Source organism: Maniola jurtina, chromosome 15 (genome assembly GCF_905333055.1).
Source record: "Maniola jurtina chromosome 15, ilManJurt1.1, whole genome shotgun sequence".
In the NCBI taxonomy this organism is placed as follows: domain Eukaryota; kingdom Metazoa; phylum Arthropoda; class Insecta; order Lepidoptera; family Nymphalidae; genus Maniola; species Maniola jurtina.
The window spans coordinates 8876701-8885358 of record NC_060043.1 but is presented as its reverse complement, the minus strand read 5'-3'; positions in this window follow the sequence as shown (position 1 = coordinate 8885358).

Here is an 8658-nt window from a genome sequence, read left to right as displayed (position 1 = left end):
ATTGCATCAGCATTCATTGATTCATATAGACGAAAAGTCCCGAGAAGAATTTGTCACCGTCGCGTCGTTGCAGTATTGCAATGTTATTTTTAATTTACCCTTACTTACAAGTTTTTTCTACAAAATTCGGGTAGACTCGCTCTTTCTATACATCGTATAGCTTGTTGCTGGGGGTTTTGCCCTTTTCTATTTTATATACGTCAACGTAAAATTGTAAAGACGGTTAGATTATAATTTATCTAGCAAGATTGTGAACTGTCGAAAGATTGTAAACTGCGATCACAAATATGAATAGAGTGAATAGGCACCTTCTAGGTAAACGCGTCCCATCTTAGACGACATCATCACTTTCCATCAGGTGTGATTGTGGTCAAGCGCTTGCCTATAGTGAATAAAAAAAAAAAAAAAAAATGTAGCGAAAGTGAAAATGAAACACCTGATGATATTAAGATAAATTTATTAAATTAAGATAAATAGAACCTAAGTGCTCGGCTAAAGTTATGTTAGGTTAGAAGATAAACATCGGGTGAAAAAGGCCTGGCCAGGCCGGGCACTTATGTTCTTTTGGGAAATATTATCTTTATTAAACTAGCGGCACGCTATGATGGCCGGTTTGACGTTTGTCCGCTCATGAAGTTCCGTATTAATTGATAACGACTTTGAAGGAAATAATTGTATTACTTTATTGACGATAGTGATGTGCAGAGATTCATAAATTTTATCGAATGTAGTTTTAGGTTTAGGACTCAAAATTTATTTATTAAATTGATTTCTTAAATGTATACAAGTGTAGAAAAATCAGTTTGCACCATTTAAGGGGTGAATGTACTTGTGAATATGAACAATTTTCACTATGTGGACAAACCTCTGAAATCGCAAAAAAATATCAATAAATTTTTAAAAATGGAATCTAATACGATCGTCACATAGGATCGCTGGCTAGCACAACTACGACCTCCGGCAAACTCGCGTCAATGCTCAATGCAAAACAAAGCAGTTTCGAATTGACGTTGCTTCGAAAAGTATAAACTGTCAGTGCAATGCGATTGTGATATAGTTTTGACCTGGCTTTGGATTTCAAATATTGATACTGCATTACTGTTGACCCTTGCTCGTTAATTTGGACTCTGTTCAAGCCCTTTGTTGTGGATTTCGTCGATATGACCGAACGTACGCAGAGAACTGTTCTAAATAGTCAGACACGTGAGTTCGTAATACGCCTTCGTAACTATTTCGATCGTGAAGCTCAAAATGGAGGGCCAATTTTACCTATAACGTCAGTGGTTGAACGCGTAGCTGATGCGCTTAATATTGGACAACGAACTGTTAGACGGATAACTAAAAAAAAATATGGCGAGACTGGCACAGAAGAAAATAAACTTCACACACCAAAAAAGAGAAAACGAGCAAAACCAGTCGTAGGCATCGATAGCTTTGATGCCGATGCTATCCGAAGACATGTTTACGGCTACTATTTACAGAAGGAGTATCCAACAAGAAAAAAGTTGGTGCATTCACTGAAGGAAGCTGGATTATTCTTCGGTGGGGAAAGTTCTTTAACGAAGATTTTGAAGACCATTGGATTTCGATACAAAAAATGTAACAAACGCAAAATATTGATGGAAAGATTTGATATAGCGATGGCAAGGTATACTTTTTTACGGCAAGTGAAAGAAATCAAAAATTGGCAAAATGTTGTGTTCTTGGATGAAACATGGCTTAATGCTAACCATACTGTAGGCCGTTCTTGGAACGATGACACAGCAGCATCTACTTCCAAAGTTCCTGTAGGAAAAGGATCGCGACTTATAATTTGTCACGCCGGAACCATCAACGGGTTTGTCGAAGGTTCTCTCATGGCTTTTGCGTCAAAAACCACTGGAGACTATCATGAAGACATGAATGGAGAAAAGTTTACTGAATGGTTTACCTCAATGTTGTGTAGCCTCCCTGAACCATCTATTATAATTATGGACAACGCCCCATACCACTCGATGCAAATTGACAAGCCACCTGCCCAATCCCAAAAGAAAGCTGATATCGTCGCATGGCTTCGTAAAAATGGCGTAGATGCAAACATGAATATGTTAAAAGCGGAATTAGTACGTCTTTTAAAAGAAAACAAACCAACCAAGATCCGATACGTCATTGACGAAATAGCATTAGAACATGGGCACAGAGTTATACGGTTACCGCCTTACCATTGTGAGTATAATGCGATTGAGTTGGTGTGGGCTCAAATTAAGGGATATGCTGCAAGACACAATACAGAACCCCCATTTACCACAAAAAAAATGCTAAAATTATTAGAAGAAGCTTGTGAACATGTGACTAAAGGAGACTGGGAAAAGGTTGTGAATAGAACTGTTAAATTAATAAGGGAAGATTATGAAAGAGATGTGAAAATAGATAATATTATAGAAAACGAACATAAAATTATTAATGTATGTGATGATAGCAGTGACGACAGTGAAAATAGTAGTATGGACGAATCTGATTAATTATGGCCTTTTGTGGCACCTTTTTTGGTATCTTTTGTATTCATATGTTTCTTGTGTGCATATAAAGTATGTATATTCATTTTCGTTCAAATATTCAGTTCGTTCAAATAAATTAAATAAACATATACATTTTTGTTTTATTAAACCTATTTAATCAGGTACAAAAACAAAACTTAATTGTTTTTTGTTCGAGAATAAATTGACATTCCACATCACTATTGTAATGTGTCAAACCGGCCATCATAGCGTGCCGCTAGTGTAATTATTGTTCACTAGACTATCACTATAAAGAAAAGGGCGGGAAACTGCGTACATAAGCGGACGTGAAATTTTCTTCCTTTAATTTTTTAATACAATTTGGAAAGCGATTGGTGTTGTTTTATAGTGTAAATATTGTAGTTTTAGTGACATTTTCATAGTAGATAGCTGTATATATAGGTAAGTTTTAAAATTTAGTATAGTTTAAATTTCAACGTTATGGACATCCGGCCCCCCGATCCAGGGGGGTCAAATCCTTCGGGATCATTGGATAATACATCAAAAATGGATATACTAATAGCAGCGGTTGAGTCGTCAATGGACACTGATGTATCTGTCGTGTCCAATGTCGACAAAACTCTTAAAAGGAAAATATTCTCACGCATTTGTTTAACATGTAATAAACGAAAAAGGAAAACAAAAACTAGAGATGGAAAAGAACAGTACAGTTGCGATTGCAAGTTTGAAATTAATAATAATAGTAATAATAACAAGGCTAACCCAAATCCGACATACCCTACTGAATCTACAAACCCCACCGATAATAATGGAACCTCCTCACTACCAACTCGAGTGCCAATTGGCCGTACTTATTACCAACAATCCGATAGTGCCCCATATGTAGTGCATATACAAAAAGAATGCGAAAATAGTGATAGCTCAACTACTCTGCATCCTATAACTTTTGGTCGCTTTTTAAAACATAATAAATTCAATGGTGTTGTGAACGGAAGCTTGAAACGGGTAGGAAGGAATCGCATTAGTATGGCTTTTTCTTCCTACTTGGATGCCAATAATTTCTTGACAAACAAAATTCTTGAATCCGCAAAATATAGGGCATTTATACCTACTTTTAATGTCACACGCATGGGTGTAGTAAAAGGTGTACCTAATGACTGGTCCGAAGAAGAGGTATTACTTAACATGAGTGTTCCACTTGGTTGTGGTCCAATCATTAAAATAAGGCGGATCAAAAGAAAAATCGTTGTAAATGATACAAACCAATTCATTAGTACTGGGACAGTAATAATAACCTTTGATGGCCAAATTTTACCTACCCGGGTATACATGTGTTACACGGCTTTACCTGTTGAATTGTATATTTATCCGACTGTGCAGTGCTACCGATGCTGCCGTTTTGGCCACGTGAAAAATCAGTGCAGGTCAGTGCCAAAGTGTTATAAATGTACCCAAGGGCACTCTGGTGATACTTGTCAGGTGGAAGAGGAGGATTACCGGTGTTGCTTATGCAAGGGAGCGCATCAAGCTATAAATAAAAAATGTTTAGAACATAACAGACAAAGAGCAATTAAAGAAACCATGAGCAAAAGTTGTATTTCTTATATGGAAGCAATTAAAATGCATCCACCAGTTTCAAACATGTCATATGCTGAAGCTTTGTTTTCAACACCTGTATCATCCTCTCCACCACAGTATATACATGGTCCTCAAAAATCCAACATTCCATCCACTTCAAACTCAGTGCCTCATTCATATAAAAAAACAGTCTTCGCAAAGCCAAGATTACCCTCAAAGCTTAGCAAAGGCTATGACCACTTTGCCCACTCAGAAATAATAAGAGATCCTGTTTTACCTAAACAGAAGTTTAATTTTAATAACAATAGTACTGAAAATAACATGAAAATGGCAGACATTATTAAAATATTGATTCAATTATTATCACAATCGAATATAGTTACACCGTCCCACGTTGCCACAGTAATTGAAGCCTTATATCAAATATCTAATAATAATGGATCACAGAGCCAGAGTGATTCAGTGGAATTGCTTGAGTCTCAACAGTAGAAAACAAGACTTAATACATCTCATAAATAAACATGATCCTTTTCTCATCTGTCTCCAAGAGACATGGTTGAGAAAGGAATTTTTATTCAAAATGCCGGGGTATGTTTGTCTCAGGGAAGACAGACCTGATGGGTATGGTGGAGTGGCTATACTCATCAAAAATACTCTGACATTCACACCTATCACTCTTCCTGTACATAGCGATAACTTGTCTGTTATTGCAGTTATTGTAAATAGTATATGTTATGTATCTGTATATTTCTCTCGTCCTAATAATGATATATTTAATGAAATTAGTGAAATTTTTAATTTTTTACCGAAACCATTTTTATGTTTAGGGGATTTTAACTCTCATCACGAATTATGGGGTTGTGCCACATCAACCTTCTATGGAGAAAAGTTGTTAGATTTAATAAGCTCCCATAATCTGTGCATTTTGAATACTGGGTCTCCCACTCGGTTGGCACGGACACCTAGTGCTCCTGATTTGTCCATTTGCACTCCTGATCTTGCTTCATCTCTCATCTGGTCTCCCGCTGAATCTACTGGTGGTAGTGATCACTACCCTTTAATCATTACTTTCCCTTTTGAAAAACCTCCAAAACATGTAAGACAGCCACGCATAAAACATAAACTGATAGACGCTAAATGGAGTCTGTATAGTGTAGCTGTAGAAAAGAAAATCAATAATTTACCAGAAATTAGTCACTCTAACATATTAGAATGCTCACAAGCATTATCTACAATATTAATTGAAGCTGCAAATGAAACTTTTCCTGTAAAAAGGTGTGGTATGGAATTTATTCCATCACCACCATGGTGGGATGTAGAATGCACTAATGCAGTTAAGCAAAGAAAAGAAGCAGAGAAGCAATTTTGCCAAAATATGACTGATGACAATTTTGAGCGTTACTTAGAAATTGCTAATACTACTAAGGAGCTACTTCGGGTAAAAAAATATGAAGGGTGGCACAGGTTTTGTAAATCCTTAAGTCCTAATGTTTCACCATCAATTGTTTGGCAAAATATAAGAAGGTTTAGATCTGCATTTAAAGATTCCCAACAGAATAAAATATCTCCAGTTCTAGCAGGGCAAGTCATGGATCGTTTGGGTCCTCCTTATGTACCTGAATGTCCCATGGCCTTAACCCCCATATTGTCTAATAATTGTAATGTAGATTTAAATTCGCCATTTACACTTAACGAATTGAAAGGCGTACTTTCAACGACTAAAGACTCTGCACCAGGTGAAGACGGAATTCCTTATTCCTTCTTATCGAATCTTGACGACAATGGTCTCAGGTACTACCTTTCTTTGATCAACAACGTTATGATGGCGGGTATCGTCCCCGAATCCTGGCGGTCCCAAACTTTGATCTTATTACGGAAGCCGAATAAACCGAGTTCAGATCCAACATCGTATAGACCAATAGCATTATCGTCAGTATTAGCTAAAACTGCTGAACACCTTATTAAAATCAGGCTGGAATGGTTTTTAGAACATAATACATTATTATCGAGAAACCAGTTTGGTTTTAGGAAAGGTAAATGTACTATTGACAGCTTAAGCATTTTTACCACAGACATAAGACTAAGCTTCTCTAAAAATGAGTCATTGGTTGCTGCCTTCCTGGACATAAAAGCCGCCTACGATAATGTAAATATTTCAATTCTAAAACATAAATTGCTTGCCCTGAATATTCCTAACTTATTAATTAATTTTATTGTAAATATGTTGTACGAAAGATATATAAAGTATTCGCTAGATTCGGTCGAAGATGAATTTATTTATAGAACTGTGTGGAAGGGTTTGCCACAAGGTTCTGTTTTGAGCCCTATTTTATATAACATTTATACTTACGATTTGGACATTTCTGTAAATAGATATGCAAATGTGCTTCAATATGCAGATGATTTGCTTTTGTATGTTGCTGGGCCATCCTTAGATAATGTTAGTGAGTTGTTAAACTTAGCGTTAAATGCCTTAAAATGTTGGTTACATAATAATGGTCTAGATTTGTCACCATCTAAAAGCTCTGTTGTAGTATTTTCTCGGAAGCGAAATCTACCATCTCCTCATATTAATTACAATGGAATTCCGCTAGCAGTTAAAGATCAGGCGAAATTTCTAGGTGTAATATTGGACTCTAAACTTACTGGAATTCCACATTGGGAATATGTTTTATTAAGATGCGAGAAAAATTTGAATATTTTAAGGTGTCTTACAGGAGTATGGTGGGGTGCTCATCCTTTTACAATGAGACTGCTATACAATGCTTTAATAAGAAGTGTTTTAGACTATGGAACATTCCTATTACATCCTGGTAATAAAACTGCAGTTAAAAAGCTGGATATAATCCAGGCAAAGGCTTTGAGGTTGGTTACGGGTGCGATGAAATCAACTCCAATAAAATGTCTTCAGGTAGAATGTTGTGATCCGCCCTTATATCTAAGGAGACAGTTCCTTTGTGATAAATACTTTTTCCGTACATTACAGCTAAGTTCTCATCCTTTGTTTTTAAAGATACGTCAACTTGCTTATCAGGTTGATACCGGTAACTACTGGACTAATAGAGATTCTCCATGTCTTGTAAACAGTCTTAGAAAATATGAAAGTTTGGGAGCTCCCACTCATCGAAGTATTATTCTTCCTCTATACCAACACAACTACAAGGGTCTTATTACTGTCCCGGAAATTAAATTCGACATAGGATCCAAATTAAAAAATAACCCTAACTCAAAACAGGAATTTATAAACATTCTCAATGATAAATGGCCTGACTGGCATTATGTGTTCACGGATGCATCTAAACATGAGGATAAGAGTTGCGTTGGCATTGGGATCTATCATTCACAATATAAGGGTATACAACAAGTTAAACTTCCACCTGAAGCTTCCGTTTACACGGGTGAATGTTATGGTTTACTTAAAGCTTTAGAATATGTTTTAATTTTAAAGATACCAAAAACAGTCATATTCTCTGATTCCTGCAGTGCTCTAGAAGCTATCAATAGATTTCCATTCAAATCCCATAAGCAGTCTTCAATTGTTTTTGGCATTAGAGATCTTTTATATAAGTGTTCACAGAAAAATTGTGATGTTGTGTTGGCTTGGGTTCCAAGCCATGTGGGCATTCCCGGAAATGAAAGAGCTGACCAATTGGCAAATGAGGCGATACGTGTTGGAGATACTGTTCCATTCACCAATTATTGTTCTGATTTGATAAATTTATCCAAAGTATATTTGTATGAAGCGTGGGATGGGGTATGGAGTAACGATGGTTCAGTGGGTAAACATTATAGAAAAATTCAGACGTCCATTCCGAGGAAACCATGGTTCAGCCAGTTAGTTTTCTCAAAAACTGTTACTTCTATTCTGTGTAGAATGCGCCTGGGTCATGTATGTACCCCGGCGCATTTACACAGGATGAAAATTGTTCCCGATCCTCACTGTTCCTGTGGGGAGTATGGGGATTTGAACCATGTTTTCTTTGCATGCACTCTATATGATCGAACTGACTTTCTTGCTAATCTCGAATCATTGCACATTCCATTTCCTACATCTATATTATGTTTGTTATACACAAATTCATTTAATGTTTACAAAGTTTTATCTTTGTTCATAGAACATAATGATATCAAGATATAGTTAATGTATAGTTACTTATATTATATTATTATTTATGTATATGTTTAGATATATGTATATTATGTAATTATTTAAAAAAAATCCTTTTCCTTTCCAATTCCAAATCCCGATTTTTCATTATTTTATACATAATATATAGTTTCCCTAACTTGTAATTATAAATACAAACCTGACATTGGCTAATCTATGTAAAGCCAGACGAGAAGAAAAAAAAAAAAAAAATATCACTATAAAGTACCTATAAAATAATTGGCATCTGACGTCTTGCACCAAATTTTTTTTTTGTAATAATATCATATAACTATTTAATTTATTTTAAACTCAAATTTACAATTTAAATTCCAAATAGTCTTGACTGAAACAAATAGATAATAGTAGAATAAGGCCTCATTTGCACAAGAACTGTTTTAACGTCCGTTAAAAAGCGTCCAAATAGAACAAATG